We start from the raw sequence: 16,277 nt of genomic DNA, 5'->3' as shown, positions 1-16,277 counted from the left end.
CGTTCTTCAAGATACTTACTGCGGAACGCTGTCCAACAGGGTTGAAGTGCCAAGCAAGGAATATAGCAAACATTGATGTGGCGTTTTGGCACTCTCCGTTGAAAATATATACTTTATAAATTGCATAATTTTTGTATTTACTTTGTCACAGGTTAAGTGTGTGTACCCGATTTCTTAAACTATGGCGAACGAATATCTAGAATATTATTTTCCTTGCTGTACTTTGCGCAGGCAATGATGTCGCATTTTCCACTATATTTCCAGAGAAACTTGATTCCTACAGCCTGCGTTCCGTCTCCGCTTAACACATCAATCTTTTAGACAAGAGGGGGACGTGTTCCCAGCTAAAGAACGGCCATGGATGGATATACAGGGTAATGTAAGAAACCCGGGAATAACAGTTGTCACCAAGATGCGCTCAGGGTCATAATGATGGAATAATGAACTTGAAAAGTTGGAAATAGAACAGCACTTTGACTTGCGTATCTTGGCGTCTCTCATACTTTGTACCATATGCCTCCGAGAACTCAAAGCTGCAGCGCGAGCAAAAAAATTAATTGAAAGTACTTTCGTGCAAGCTTAAACGAAGGATACACTAAAACACTGAGCAAAAAAATTAATTGAAAGTACTTTCGTGCAAGCTTAAACGAAGGATACACTAAAACACTGAACAGCAATAACAGCTTGTATGAAGTGCAAGCATAGCATAGCGTTAATGAAAGTTAAACACCAAAAGAATCTTAATTTAGGCTTGCTGGTAACACAGGAACATGGACACAGCGTGAGGAAGACAGGTTAGGCAGTAACATTGTTGAAAGTCAGCTCTATGTGCATTCACTTCTGTTCGTTCATTATACTTCGGTCTGTTCGAACAGCCTATACACCAATAAAGATGAATTCTGCCGAGGAATATGGCAAGGAATATTGGTGCGAACGCTTATTTATGGGAACGCTGCTGCGTGCTTAAAATCAGTTATCTCGACGGGCATGGGAAGCTAGAAATGGACGACGGGAATACTAACATTAGGCGAACAGGGTAAAACCACAAATGAGGCACAGCAGAGGTTGCGAGACCGGGCTAGATGTTACACATTCATGTTGTATATTCATGCTGTATATTCAGGCTTCTTTGTAATAAACGCCTGTTGGACGACATCACCGGTTCTTGTCGCTTCTTTTTTTTTCTTTCGTGCCTACTCTCGCGCTGGTCATGTCATACTGCAGGGGGCGCTGCTTTGGCGCTCTATTGCAGCCAGAGAAGCGCAGATCACTTGGTGGAACTCGAAGGAAAATGGAAGGTAAACAGTTTGCATCTCGGCAGAAATGTCCGTATCTCAAATGCGCTTACGCGGAATGGAGCAAGAATCATGCTGCAACGAAAAGATGCAGCGAGAGCTTAAAATTTATTTGTGGACAATTTTTTGAAGCTATATAATGACTCGTTTCCATATAAGCGACTTCTGTCATGTAAGAAACTCCAGAAGCCTTGGATTAGTCCTGAGTTAGTAAGCTCAAAGTAAAGGAGAACTTGTAACAGAAACTTCAACAAAAGAATGGGATCCCGAGTTATTAAAAGTGTTTAAGTCTTTTCGGAACAAATTTACAAAAGAAAGAAGATCAGCAAGAAATCATTATTTACGTGAAGTGTCTTCCGCATGTGCCACAAGGTCAGATTTAATGTGGAAAATGTTAAATAAAACGCTCAATCGTAATGCCGACACAAATGTCATTGATAAAATTACCTTAAACAATGAAGAACTAATAGGAAAGCGATTAGCTGATACATTTAACTATCATTTTGTCAATATAACCACAGATGATAGCGCTTAGTTAAGTCGATCATACAAGCAGCGACTCCTTTTTTGTGAATCCCGTATCGGATGAAGAAGTGGCAGCAGATTTTTAAGGGTGAGCAATAGTGCCAGCCGCAGTGCAGATGGGATAACTATCAGACCCATAAAATACGTTTTAGAACTAATAACGCCATTTCTAACACATATATGACATATCATAACACATATAACACATAACACAAGTGGAAAGCTTATATCGCCTTAAAACAGACCAGTCCACTTGTCGAAATGTTGGCTCCTGCTTTCACCTTGTTCTCATTTTGCTCATCGTCTTGAATTTCCCTCTCCCACCTACCTCGTGTTTTCTGCATGCATAACATAGCTTGTTCCCACAAAGCGGCAACAGGCATCTTGTTCAAGTACAGATCATATTGAAAGGCATTCCAAATAAAGTTCTGAGGTAGAAAATGAGCAATGGCCCTTTTGTTTCTGCCAACTCTACAAACCATGCATGACAAGGCAGGCCTGGTCGCACTATGCTGCTGGCGCTCCTGTGGTTGAAGTTGCGTCAGGCAAACATGTTTAAAGCCGTTCTAATGAAGAGCCCCCCTTCCTGCCTTCAGCGTGCCACCTATTTCTTTCGCGCTTCCTTCTGTGGCGAAAAAGTGCGTTTACGGTTTCATTTGGCCCTAAGACATCTTTTATCTCGCAAAAATAAAAAACAACCCGGTGAGGCAGAGGTCTCACGAGAGGCACTCATAAATCGGGTGCCAGACGCTATGCGGCACGATACGCTCCTTAGAACAACAATAAAAGTCACCGCCATCGAGAAAGGCTTCCAATGAACGAACAATATAATTACAGCCACAACAGAAATTCTGCCATCAAGGGTATTGCTGGTAATTGGCCCAGAAGCATGCGCTCTAAACTCTTGCAGCATTTTTTATTCACAGCCAGCCACTTTAGTTTATAAGATGCTCTATTTAGAGCACATCACTCCTGATTGTACACCTCCATGACTTTAATAATACACCGCTTGAGTCTTCGAATGGGCAAGCCTGCATCAATGCGCGTACAGTGGGGCGCATCAGTGCATTTTCGCCACATGTCACCGTTCTCCGGTTGAACGATTCCACACGGGTAAAAAAAATTCACGTCGTTATTGCGCTACAGCTTTCGCTACAAAACCAAGAACTGTGCCTAACAAACATAACAAACGAGAAGTAATGTAACAGCCAGTGATGTCACTGCAGTGTGCGTTATTGGCAAACATTTTAAAGAAGTCTAGATTGGTGTATTTTTATATATAAACTTTGTAGTTACCACAGGGTATGCTGTGTGAAAACCAATACACGCATGCTATTGTGTTTGGCAGACCGATATTCACGGCTGTACTAGTACTGAGAGACTGTGCGGCAGTGCTTCTATAATTGAACGGACGTTGTGGGTCAATATTTACAGAACCGTAGCCAGCCTTAACGGCAACGGAGGCCCACGATTGCCAGTACTGTCGCCCAGCTTACCCAACAAAGGCAATTAATTCACTGGCAATATCAGGCATTAGCACGGCGAACACTTGAACTGTGGACGCAACTGCGGATTTAGGTTGGCCCAGCCGCTGCCCGCACTAAACCCATATTTGTTCAAGCTAGCGATGATGCCTGGATATGTCTGATATGATGCCTGGAAAATGTCTCGAGCGGCCAGTCACAGAGCAATGTTGCGTGTATTCCCAGACTTCTCTTATACCTGAAAAAAAAACACTTTCATGTAGCACATATTGAGCAACTGTAAACTATATCGGGAGTTCTCCATGTTGCTCTACAAATTTTTTATTGACACTTCTCATCTATCTATAATATATGAGAAGTTTATTAATATCTTTTAGACTAATTATGTGATTAGGCGGAATGCAAAAAATAATCTTAGTATATCCGAGCGATGGCGAGTAACCTTAACTTGCTTTTGTTGAGCTACATGGCCTTTGCACATTTTCTGGCTTGGCTCAAGTTACTTGGGACACCCGCTATATACACGATGAAGGAGCTCGTTCACTTCTCTCCGAGACGCCGCTAACATTGACGTACTAGTTGCGCTGCTAGAACTTGCCATCCAGGTGCCGGCGATAATGCAAAGAGGATTTTTGCAGCAGATATCAAAATGACAAGACTCGACGTGCTCTTCACGCGAAACGTTTTCTGCCGCTGAACGCGTTCAACGCAATCGCTTTCGTGCATCATAGTCTCTAGGCATTCATAGCCGAATTACTGCGTCACGGCATCCTCATCACGTCACTTGCCTCCCTACTTCAGCAATAGTTGGCCGCCAATGCCTACCTCACGGCGATTGTACGCATGATTCCCTAAAAATACAAGCTGCGCAGATCATACATTTCGTCCGATATATATATATATATATATATATATATATATATATATATATATATATATATATATATATATATATATATACCCAAGCAAGTTGATGGAGTGGCGGCCGTCGCTGTAGTGCAATTGGTAATACATAGCACGCGTAATGCGAAGGTTATGGGTTCGGTCCCCGCCACTCACAACATTATTTTCTACATTGCAATTTCACCACAGCTAATTGCCCTATGTTCTCCCTGGCAGTATTGCCTGGTCGCTTTATGCTGAAGTGATTAACAGAAGTGAAGCCCCTCGTTTTCCCTCCACTTTCTCTCTCTCTCTCGCTCTCTCTGTCTTTATATATATATATATATATATATATATATATATATATATATATATATATATATATATATATATATATATATATTGCAAGCACATGTTTAGACGTCGTCACGTGATTTTTCGCATGGATCAATGCAAACGAAAGCGCTGTGATCAGCGGTGAAGCATGGCGAGCGCAAGCAGCAACAGCGTTCTTTTTCGTCTCTTACCTGTGTCCGTAAACAGGGTGACCCAAGTAACTTTCATCATCATCATCCTCAGCCTGGTTAGATCCACTGCAGGGCAAAGGCCTCTCCCATACTTCTCCAACTACACCGGTCATGTGCTGACGGTGGCCATGTCGTCCCTGAAAACTTCTTGATCTCATCCGCCCACCTAACATTCTGCCACCCCATGCTACCCTTCCGTTCCTTTGGAATCCAGTCCGTAACCCTTAATGACCATCGGTTATCTTCCCTCCTCATTACATGCCCTGCCCATGCCCACTTCTTTTTCTTGATTTCAACTAAGATGTCATTAACTCGCGTTTGTTCCCTCACCCAATCTTCTCGTTTCTTCTCCCTTAACGTTACACCTATCATTCTTCTTACCATAGCTCGTCGCGTCGTCCTCAATTTAAGTAGAACCCTCTTCGTAAGCCTTCATGTTTCTGCCCACACGTGAGTGTTGGTAAGACACAGCTATTATACACTTTTCTCTTGAGGGATAATGACAACCTACTGTCATGATCTGAGAATGCCTGCCAAACGCACCGGAGCCCATTCTTTAGTCAAGTAACTTTAGCCAGAGCTTAAAGATATGCGAATGCAACGTAGCTGGACAGAACCAACGGAATGTTGTTTGACGTCTCTTGGAGATACTCGGAATATATATTTTTGATTAAGCCTAATGACATAATTAGTCCTAAATAATGATTGAACTTCCCAAATATTATAGTTAGATAATATGTGTCAATGAGAAAATTGTAGAGCAACATGAAAAACCCCTCATACAGCTTTCTGCTGTTCAATATGTGCTACATAAGAATGCTTTTCCGAAGGTGAGAGGAGCTCCCTAATACACGCAAAGTGCATCGAGCGACCAATCAAGCGGTGAGTTTGCGTGCATTTGCGGGCTTCTTTCACGCTCAGGAAAACCCTTTTATGTAGCACGTATTGAGCAACAGAAAGCTGCGCCGGATTTTTCCATGTCCCTACACAATTTTCCTGTTGGCACTTTTCATATAATTGTAACATTGGAGAATTTGAATAATTAATTAAGCCTAATTATCTAACTAGACGGAATTAAAAAATTCATCTGAATATCTCCAAGGGATGGCAAGCAACATTACCTTGGTTCTGTTCAACTACGGGGCATTATCATGTTTTTAAGCTCTCGATAAAGTTAGCTGGGACACCCTCTATGTCACTGCAATCACCCCCCCGCCCCCTGAAAAAGGAACGACCCTGGCCAGCTAAAGAAACGGTGGTACTGGCGGGTCGCAGGGCGGCTTCAACCGTTGGACGTGAACCGCTTCGCGGTGCCGTTGGTCCGTTTGACTCGCGAGGCTGAATGACGTATTTGACAGGGGACGCGTGACGTGAAACTAGGTAAGAACAGTCACACTTAGGCAGGAGCTTTGTGGAAAGGCCGGGAGGGATGAAGGGAATGCGAAGCCACACCAGTGTACCAGGCAAATATGATGGCAATGAGGAGCTACCGTCGTCACAATCCTTCTGGCTAGCCTCGACCGCGAGGTAATTGAGCGCGTGAGTTGGCTGCATTCCTCGGCATAGGGAGGTAATTCAGACAGTTTAGGGGTTTCGGAGACATCAGCGCCATATGGGAGGACAGTGTCCACGAAGGTGGAAGGTTCACGGCCGTAAAGAAGGAAGAACGGGGAGAGCCTTGTGGTAGACTGAGTGGCGCTGTTGTAAGCGCAAGAAGGGTGGTATCTGGTCCCTGTCAGTATGGTCAGCGGAAACGTGCACTGCCAGCATGTCGCCTAGTGTTCGCATAAAGCATTCAGTCACGCCCTCGGTATGGGGACCATATGCGCAATGCTGCAGTCACAAAGAAGGACTTCTACGACTTCGGGGAGGAAGGAACGTCCGCGATCGCTCAGTAACTCACGAGGCGCACCATGCCGAAGAACGAGTTATGGAGGATGAACGTCACGACTTCACGGGATGTGGCAAAAGAAAGCTTCGGAGTTACGGTGAAGCGCGTGAGGTGGTCCACAGCGACGAGGTTGCCGTTTTGAGTATTCGGAAGCTGCTCGTACACATCGATTCCGATGTTTTTGAGAGACCAGGTGGACAGGGCAGTGGTTACAGCGGCCCTGTGGCAGCGTAAGGTGGACTCTTGCGCCTTTGGCACTCAGAGCACGAGCAGACGTACTGCCGGACGGAGTGGTACATTGCGCGCCGGTAGTACCGAACTCGCAGGCGTGCGCAGGTCCTTAATACTCGTGCATGGGCGCATTGTGAGTCCGCATGAAAGAGGCACAGATGTCGGAACGTAGACGACGAAGAATCACCAGCAACCATTTACGACCATCAGATGAGTAATAGAAGCCCATCGCGAATGGTAAAGTGTCGATCAGTGCGTCGAAGCGTGCGGTTGGTGGTTAGCGATGACGGGTCCGACAGGAACTTTAGTGGGGAGGCTATCCAAGGATCCCTGCGCTGCTCGGACGACATAGGTGAGCGACAAAGCATCGTAGGTGACGACAGGCACCACACCAATCTCATAGGGAAGAGGAGAACTGGAAAGAACGTCTGCAGTGGCATGTTTACGTCCGAACCTGTAGACGACATGAATGTTATCGTCTTGGAGACGTAGTGCCCACCGAGCCAGACGACCAGATGGACATTTGAAGTCGGCACGGTCGCCGCGCTGTACCATTATTCGGAAAGCTAGAAGAATCGTTCTGCGTAACAATGTTTAAGTGCCGAGCCAATGGAGGTGCCCCCATTGTACAGCTTCGCTGAATATCGGTCTCTGCCACGGAATAAGTGCGCAAGTGTCGATTCCTTCTGTTTTCTCTAGTTCTTTCTTTAAAAAAACAGGTGCGGTTTTCTACAATGTTTTTCGCTCTGACGTGCTTGGTTGCTGGGCGAAATTTCCATAGCGGCCAATAGCTATTGTGCGAGAACTGGCCGAGCCACAAAAACAAGGCAGACAATGTCGCTTACTGTGCTTACTCAAAGAAAAATGAGACTTCTACACAATGATGTAGAAGCAATTCCTACTTATTTTTGATTTATTAATTCTTTCGCTCCTCCTTGCGGGTTTCCGCAGATCTATTGCGTCATTACGCTTATATATAGCACATTCGAAATAGCGGTGTTGAAGGTGTGAAGGTCGCCACGCTGTTCCCATGAGTACCTTTCTTCGGAAAGCTAGAATAATCGTTCTGCGTAATAATGTTTAAGTGCCGAACCGTTGGAGGTGCCCCCAGTGTACAGCTTCGTGCATTCGCGCTGCCACGGAATACGTACGCAAGTGCCGATTCTTTTTTATGCGAAGCATATTACGAGAGCTCAACCCAGCTCCTCAGGCGCGGCGGTGTCGCCTTGAAACCACGTGACACCGTGACGTCATGACAGAGGAGAAGTGGCTTTGGCTCAACTCTTGCAAGACGGGCTGGGCGGGAATCGAACCAGGGTCTCCGGAGTGTGGGACGGAGACGCTACCACTGAGCCACGAGTACGATGCTTCAAAGCGGTACCAAAGCGCCTCTAGTGAATGCGGTGTTGCCTTAGAAACGAGCTGTTTCTAAGGCGTGCGTCTCTTGCTCAGGCGCACATTTCGTTGCCGCGCCGAACGCTGCTTTGCTCGACGCTCACCGCGTCCAATGCGGGGCGCATAGTCGCTGCCCTGTAGCCCATTGTCTTACACCCCTTGGCGGGTCGACGGGAACGCTGTCGCGTTCCACTCTTGAAGGCGAAGCAGTAATGCATGAGTTGTTTCTTCGTCTAGCCGAACCAAATATAGCCAAGCAACAGCAGTTCACCAGGCTAAACAGTGGTTCAACAACTAAAATAAAGGCTAGTATGCTTCGCATCCTGGGCTTAACCTTACCTAAGCCACAGCCATTTTTTTTGTCTAGTTCTTTTTTAAAAAAAAAGAACAGGTGCGGTTTCCTACAATGTTTCTCGCTCTGGCGTGCTTGGTTGCTGGGCGAAATTTCCATAGCGGCCAATAGCTATCGTGCGAGAACTGGCCGAGTCGCAAAAACAAGGCAGACAATGTCGCTTACTGTGCTTACTCAAAGAAAAATGAAACATCTACACAATGATGTTGAAGCAATTCCTACTTTTTTTTTTCATTTAATAATTCTTTCGCACCTCCTTGCGGGTTTCCGCAGATCTATTGCGTCATTATGCTTATATATAGCACATTCGAAATAGCGGTGTTGAAGGTGTGAAGGTCGCCACGCTGTTCCCATGAGTACCTTTCTTCGGAAAGCTAGAAGAATCGTTCTGCGTAATAATGTTTAAGTGCCGAGCCAATGGAGGTGCCCCCATTGTACAGCTTCGCTGAATATCGGTCTCTGCCACGGAATAAGTGCACAAGTGTCGATTCCTTCTGTTTTGTCTAGTTCTTTCTTTAAAGAACAGGTGCGGTTTTCTACCCTGTTTCTCGCTCTGACGTGCTTGGTTGCTGGCCGAAATTTCCATAGCGGCCAATAGCTATCGTGCGAGAACTGGCCGAGCCGCAAAAACAAGGCAGACAATGTCGCTTACTGTGCTTACTCAAAGAAAAATGAGACATCTACACAATGATGTTGAAGCAATTCCTACTTATTTTTCATTTATTAATTATTTCGCTCCTCCTTGCGGGTTTCCGCAGATCTATTGCGTCATTATGCTTATATATAGCACATTCGAAATAGTGGTGTTGAAGGTGTGAAGGTCGCCACGCTGTTCCCATGAGTACCTTTCTTCGGAAAGCTAGAAGAATCGTTCTGCATAATAATATTTCAGTGCCGAGCCGTTGGAGGGACCCCCAGTGTACAGCTTCGTGCATTATCGCGCTGCCACGGAATACGTACGCAAGTGCCGATTCTTTTTTTTTGTCTAGTTCTTTTTTTAAAAAAAAAAGAACAGGTGCGGTTTCCTACAATGTTTCTCGCTCTGGCGTGCTTGGTTGCTGGGCGAAATTTCCATAGCGGCCAATAGCTATCGTGCAAGAACTGGCCGAGCCGCAAAAACAAGGCAGACAATGTCGCTTACTGTGCTTACTCAAAGAAAAATGAAACATCTACACAATGATGTTGAAGCAATTCCTACTTTTTTTTTCATTTAATAATTCTTTCACTCCTCCTTGCGGGTTTCCGCAGATCTATTGCGTCATTATGCTTATATATAGCACATCCGAAATAGCGGTGTTGAAGGTGTGAAGGTCGCCATGCTGTTCCCATGAGTGCCTTTCTTCGGAAAGCTAGAAGAATCGTTCTTCATAATAATATTTCAGTGCCGAGCTGTTGGAGGTGCCCCCAGTGTACAGCTTCGTGCATTATCGGGCTGCCACGGAATAAGTCCCCAAGTACCCATTCTTACTTTTTTGGTATGCCAGCGCGGTTTTCTCCAACAATGCTTCCCGTGCTGACGTGCTTGGTTACTGGGTGAAATTTGCATAGAGGGCAGCGGCAATGATGCGAGAATTGACAGAGTCGCAAACGCTTGGCAGGCAATGTCGCTTACTATACTTAGCCTAGCGTATTCTAAATAATGGTGCGCAAAAGTGCGCGGTCTACGCGCAACTACGCGGAACTGTCGGTACTATTCTAAAGGTCGTTTGATCTATGGCTGAAAAAGTCAAAATTTTGGGAGCTGGTCAAATTCATATCCATGCATACATTAAAAAGTACAACAGTAGGCGTTGTTCTTGTAAAATAATTGAATATTGTGCTCCGTCGTGATTCATTGGTATAGATCGTCAACTACATGTCGCATTGACGGAGGACCCAAACGTTATTTTTCAACTTGCTTGGCTTTCCGCTATTTTTCTGTGCTCTGTGCTTTAGAGTGGCACATAAGGTTTCCACATGAAATCATAGGCCCTGAAATATGTAACAGGAACCGTCGACTCCCCTATATTGTCATCTTGCATAAAACTTTCAGATCACTATTATTCTATGTGCAAGAATGCAGGTCTACCAGTGGGAATACAAGCAATCTATATTGGTACAATAATCCATCGTAATAGAATATGAAAATACACTTTGGTGAATTCTTCCGTAAATGAGAACGTACTCCTCAAACGCTTATATACGGTGAGGTTACTGCAATCAAGATGATGCTGAACGGTATCCCAGTTCCTCCCGGAAAGTTGGACGTTTGTGGAGCTTCAGCAGTGTTTCTTGTATGATATGGCACTAGTCATAGCTATGTGTGCGTAACGACAACAATTCAATCGCTGAGCTACCAGTATCTCATAATTAAACCGCAGGAAATGTCGCATTCCCAAGGAGTTCTAGCACGGAGCGGTCGGCGTGCATCTGCGGTCGAAGTGGTCGGCATACCAGCAGCCTCTAGCAAACCTCTCAGGACAGGCAAATCGGAGAACATACTTGCGTGCATAGTAGTTTTCATACTGTGGTTTTACTTACTAGGAATATTCTTTAAAGTTAAACACGGTCTTAAAACGTGCAGCGGTGGTCTAGAGGTGGAGCATCCGCCTCGCGTGCAAGAGGACCGTAGTTCGAATCCCGGTGCCGCGCAATTTTCCACCAGACTAAAAAAGAAACCCGAGTGTTGATAAAATTGCACAAACAGGCCTGGAGCGCGGCCTGATCCCGGTGACCAGAACCGGTAACGCACTCCCTCACCAGAGCAGGATTGGCCACCCTGGTGCAGTACTTGGCCACAACCCCCTATATGAATACAACAATCAAACCCCGGCCTTCAGTCCCCAGCAGCTGCGAAGCAACTGACCACGGCGGCGGTCAGACCTGCGACGCAGCAGAGGGTGCTAAGAATCCCTTGATCCGGACAGGCCGCCATTGAAATCTGAACCTGGCAACGTTTAACGCTAGAAAGCTATCTAGTGAGGCGAGCCTAGCAGTGCTATCGGAGGTTTAAAGGCAGTAAATTGGATATAATAGGGCTCAGTGAAGTTAGGAGGACAAATGAAACATATGCAGTGCTAAAAAGCGGGCACGTCCTGTGCTACCCGGGCTTAGCGGAGAGGTGAGAACTAGGAGTCGGATTTCTGATTATTAAGAATATAGCTGGTAACATCCAGGAATTCTATAGCATTAACGAGAGGGTGGCAGGTCTTGTTGTGAACCTTAATAAGAGCCACAAATTGAAGGCCGTACAGGTGTACGCCCCTACATACAGTCATGATGACCAAGAAGTCGAAAGCTTCTATGAAGACGTGGAATCGGCGATGGGTAAAGTCAAAACAAAATACACTGTACTGATGGGCGATTTCAATGCCAAGGTAGGCAAGAAGCAGGCTGGAGACAAGGCATTGGGGTAATATGGCATAGGCACTAGGAAAAGCAGGGGAGAGTTATTAGTAGAGTTTGCAGAAGAGAATAATATGCGGATAATGAATACCTTCGTCCGCAAGCAGGATAGACGAAAGTAGACGTGGAGGAGCCCGAATGGCGAGACTAGAAATGAAATAGACCTTATACTCGGCGCTAACCCTGGCATCATGCAATATATAGACGTGCTCGGCAAGGTGCACTGCAGTGACCATAGGATGGTAAGAACTCGAATTAGCCTAGACGTGAGGAGGGAACGGAAGAAACTGGTACATAAGAAGCCAACCAATGAGTTAGCGTTAAGAGGGAAAATAGAGGAATTCCGGATCAAGCTACAAAACAGGTATTCGGCTTTAACTCAGGAAGATGAACTTAGAGTTGAAGATATGAACGACAATCTTACGGGCATCATTAAGGAGTGTGCAATAGAAGTCGGTGGTAACTCCATTAGACCGGATACAAGTAAGCTATCGCAGGAGACGAAAGATCTGATCAAAAAATGCCACTGTATGGAAGCTTCTAACCCTACACCTACAATAGAACTGGCAGAATTTTCCAAGTTAATCAACAAGCGTAAGACAGCTGACATAAGTAAATATAGTATGGATAGAATTGAACATGCTCTCAGGAACAGATGAAGCCTAAAATCAGTGAAGAAGAAACTAGGAATAGGCAAGAACCAGATGTATGCGTTAAGAGACAGAGCCGGCAATATCATTACTAATATGGATGAGATAGTTCAAGTGGCTGAAGAGTTCTGTAGAGATCTATACAGTACCAGTGGCACCCACGACGATAATGCAAGCGAGAATAGTCTAGAGGAATTTGAAATGCCACAAGTAACGCCGGAAGAAGTAAAGAAAGCCTTGGGAGCTAAGCAAAGGAGGAAGGCAGCTGGGGAGGATCAGGTAACAGCAGATTTGTTGAAAGATGGTGGGCAGATTTTTCTAGAAAAACTGGCCACCCTGTATCCGCAATGCCTCATGACTTCGAGCATACCAGAATCTTGGAAGAACGCTAACCTAATCCTAATCCATGAGAAAGGGGACGCCAAAGACTTGAAAAAATATAGACCGATCAGCTTACTGTCCGTTGCCTATAAAGTATTTACCAAGGTAATCGCAAATAGAATCAGGAACACCTTATACTTCTGTCAACCAAAGGACCAGGCAGGTACCGTAGAGGCTACTCAACAATAGGCCATATTCACACTATCAATCAGGTAATACAGAAATGTGCGGAATATAACCAACCCTTATATTTAGCTTTCATTGATTACGAGAAAGCGTTTGATTCAATCGAAGGCTCAGCAGTCATGAAGGCCTTACGGAATCAGGGTCTAGACGAGCCGTATGTAAAAATACTGAAAGATATATATAGTCCACAGTCAATGTAGTCCTCCAGGAAGAAAGCAACAAAATTCCAATGAAGAAAGGCGTCAGGCAGGAAGATACGATCTCTCCAGTGCTATTCACGGCGTGGTTACAGGAGGTATTCAGAGACTTGGATTGGGAAGAATTGGGGATAAGAGTTAATGGAGAATACCTCTAGTAATGGAGAATACCTCTAGTAACTTGCGATTCGCGGATGATATTGCCTTGCTTAGTAACTCAGGGGACCAATTGCAATGTATGCTCACTGACCTGGAGAGACAAAGCAGAAGGGTGGGTCTAAAACTTAATCTGCAGAACACTAAAGTAACGTTTAGCAGTCTCGGAAGAGAACAGCAGATTGAGATAGGTAGCGAGGCACTGCAAGTGGTAACGGAATACAAATACTTAGGACAGGTAGTCACCGCGGGTCTGGATCATGACACTGAAATAGTCAGAAGAATAAGAATGGGCTGGGGTGCGTTTGGCCGGCATTCTCAGGTCATGAACAGCAGGTTGCCATTATCCCTCAAGAGAAAGGTGTATAAGAGCTGTGTCTTACCGGTACTCACGTACGGGGCAGAAGCCTGGAGGCTTACGAAAAGGGTCCTTCTTAAATTGAGGACGACACAACGAGCTATGGAAAGAAGAATGATGGGTGTAACGTTAAGGGATAAGAAAAGAGCAGATTGGGTGAGGGAACAAACGCGAGTTAATGACATCTTAGTTGAAATCAAGAAAAAGAAATGGGCATGGGCAGGACATGTAATGAGGAGGGAGGATAACCGGTGGTCATTAAGGGTTACGGAGTGGGTTCCAAAGGAAGGGAAGCGTAGCAGGGGGTGGCAGAAAGTTAGGTGGGCGGATGAGAATGGGATGTTTGCAGGGACAAAATGGCCACAATTAGTACATGACCGGGGTACTTGGAGAAGTATGGGAGAGGCCTTTGCCCTGCAGTGGGCGTAACCAGGCTGATGATGATGATGGTGATGCTGATGATGATGAAATTTTTACTTCTCCCCGCGAGATGCATCAGTACGGAATAACTTCCCCAAATATGTATCTCCTTATTTCCTTGCTGAAAAAGGGTTGGAATAAAAATACAGTAGAGCCCTTTTCCCCATGATCTCGATGGTGATACGATAAGCGTTCAACGACACACCGTACGGCTAAAGTCACTTTCATTTAAAACCTGTTGCAGTCATTATGAGTCTTGCATTGCTACAGCTGTACACAAAATGGTTTAAAATAGTTATTTACGTTTTGGCTCCCCCACGGGAGCCTTCTTAACTATGTGGTTTAAAATAGTTATTTGCGTTTCGGCTACCCCACGGGAGCCTTGTTCCCAATGAGGTTCCCAATGTGGCATTTTACATTGTGAACGAGGCTCCCGTGAGGGAGCTGTAACGTAAATAACTATTTTAAACCAGTGTGAACAATGCTCCCGTGGGGGAGCCGAAACGTAAATAACTATTTTAAACCATTTCTGTCGGTGTCCAGACCTCTTCCTTTCAAGTATGCATCATCCCGACCAAACGGGCTTCCGTCATACTCTCAACTTCAGATGTACACAACATACACTGTTTTTGTTATGTCTCCCTTTCGTACACTGTCCTGGCACACTGCCTCGCTTCCCATGGTCACCTATGGCGGCATGTCGATGATCGTTGACGAGAACGCAGGGACAACGATACAATGACGAAGAAGGAACAGCGTCTATGGAAAGACAAAAGCGGTATGACGACCTTGACATGACGATTCTGAAATGATGACGCTGATTTCACGATGAAATAGTAACAACTACGGGATGAAGACCGTGAGAAGGCGACAAGTGTTTTACGAAAACCCGCCGACGAAGGTGTGATGGAGGGGACGGCAAGGGTACCAATGTGAGATAGTGCCTGTCTGACAACGGTGTAATGACGAAATGACCGCGACGAAATGACAATGACAGTATATTCATAATTTAATGGTGCTGGCTTGAATACGCTAAAACCACGGAAGAGGAATGACGTCTCTGGAACGACGAAGGCAATATGGACGAACGGACGGACGGACGGACGGACGGACGGATGGATGGATGGATGAATGGAGTTTCTCACTATAACACTTAGAGGGAAATCTGGCGCCACCGTCTATTGGAGTTTCATAAGGAGCGCTGTGCCGTCATGCGAATGACGATATACGTGTCTGCGAGGCTTGTGTTGGCTGGTGTTGTAAGAGGCTTCGTCTAAAACGTGGGTATGGCTACACAAATAACGCGTTCTTAAAGTAAGATCTGCATAAAATGTTTCCATTCAGGCATACTACATCTTCCAGTGAAGTTTACTCACCTACAATCCATAACCAAGCGCAGAAAAGCAAGAACAGGTGACAAACCCTTCCAAAGCGAGCATGAATCTTGTCTTCTGTTCCCCAACTTTAGCGGCCAGCTGATGCTTTTAGCGCTTCGTATAATTTTACATGCAATAACAAGTTCTCATAGTTAAACAAAACATGTTTTCCTGTGATAATAAAGCTAAAACAACTCTTTACGTGCTGTTTTATCCGAAAATTAATCATTGTGAAAGACGGAACGGCGCTTGCCTGGCTCTCCGAAAACGATGCCAATCCAAGGTCACAATATACCGGCATTCCCGTGCATACCACAGCGCAGCAGAGCCACATTTCCCTCTAGGTAATATAGTGAGAAACTCTATGGATGGATGGACGGACGGACGGACGGACGGACGGACGGACGGACGGACGGACGGACGGACGGACGGACGGACGGACGGACGGATGGATGGATGGATGGATGGATGGATGGATGGATGGATGGACGGACGGACGGACGGACGGACGGACGGACGGACGGACGGACGGACGGACGGACGGACGGACGTACGGACGGACTACGGGATGAAGACCGTGAGAAGGC

The 16,277-nt window shown here is 45.5% G+C and overlaps 1 protein-coding gene across 4 annotated transcripts in view; it reads left to right on the top strand.

The window, feature by feature from the left end:
* The first annotated feature begins 342 nt into the window (after window positions 1-342).
* Window positions 343-16,277, top strand: part of LOC139048878 (uncharacterized) — a 79,152-nt gene continuing 63,217 nt past the window's right edge. Inside the window, exon 1 of one of the 4 annotated variants that reach the window (XM_070523780.1) lies at window positions 343-374. The gene's annotated coding sequence lies outside the window, so the exon portion shown is untranslated. Of the gene's footprint in view, window positions 375-7,933; window positions 7,983-9,402; window positions 9,539-16,277 lie in introns of those variants that run through there. The other 3 variants (XM_070523781.1, XM_070523782.1, XM_070523778.1) reach the window with 3 other exon arrangements.

Source organism: Dermacentor albipictus, chromosome 8, assembly GCF_038994185.2.
Source record: "Dermacentor albipictus isolate Rhodes 1998 colony chromosome 8, USDA_Dalb.pri_finalv2, whole genome shotgun sequence".
Classification (NCBI taxonomy): Eukaryota; Metazoa; Arthropoda; class Arachnida; order Ixodida; family Ixodidae; genus Dermacentor; species Dermacentor albipictus.
Note: the sequence above shows the minus strand (reverse complement) of the source record. Positions and strands in the feature narration are given on the sequence as shown.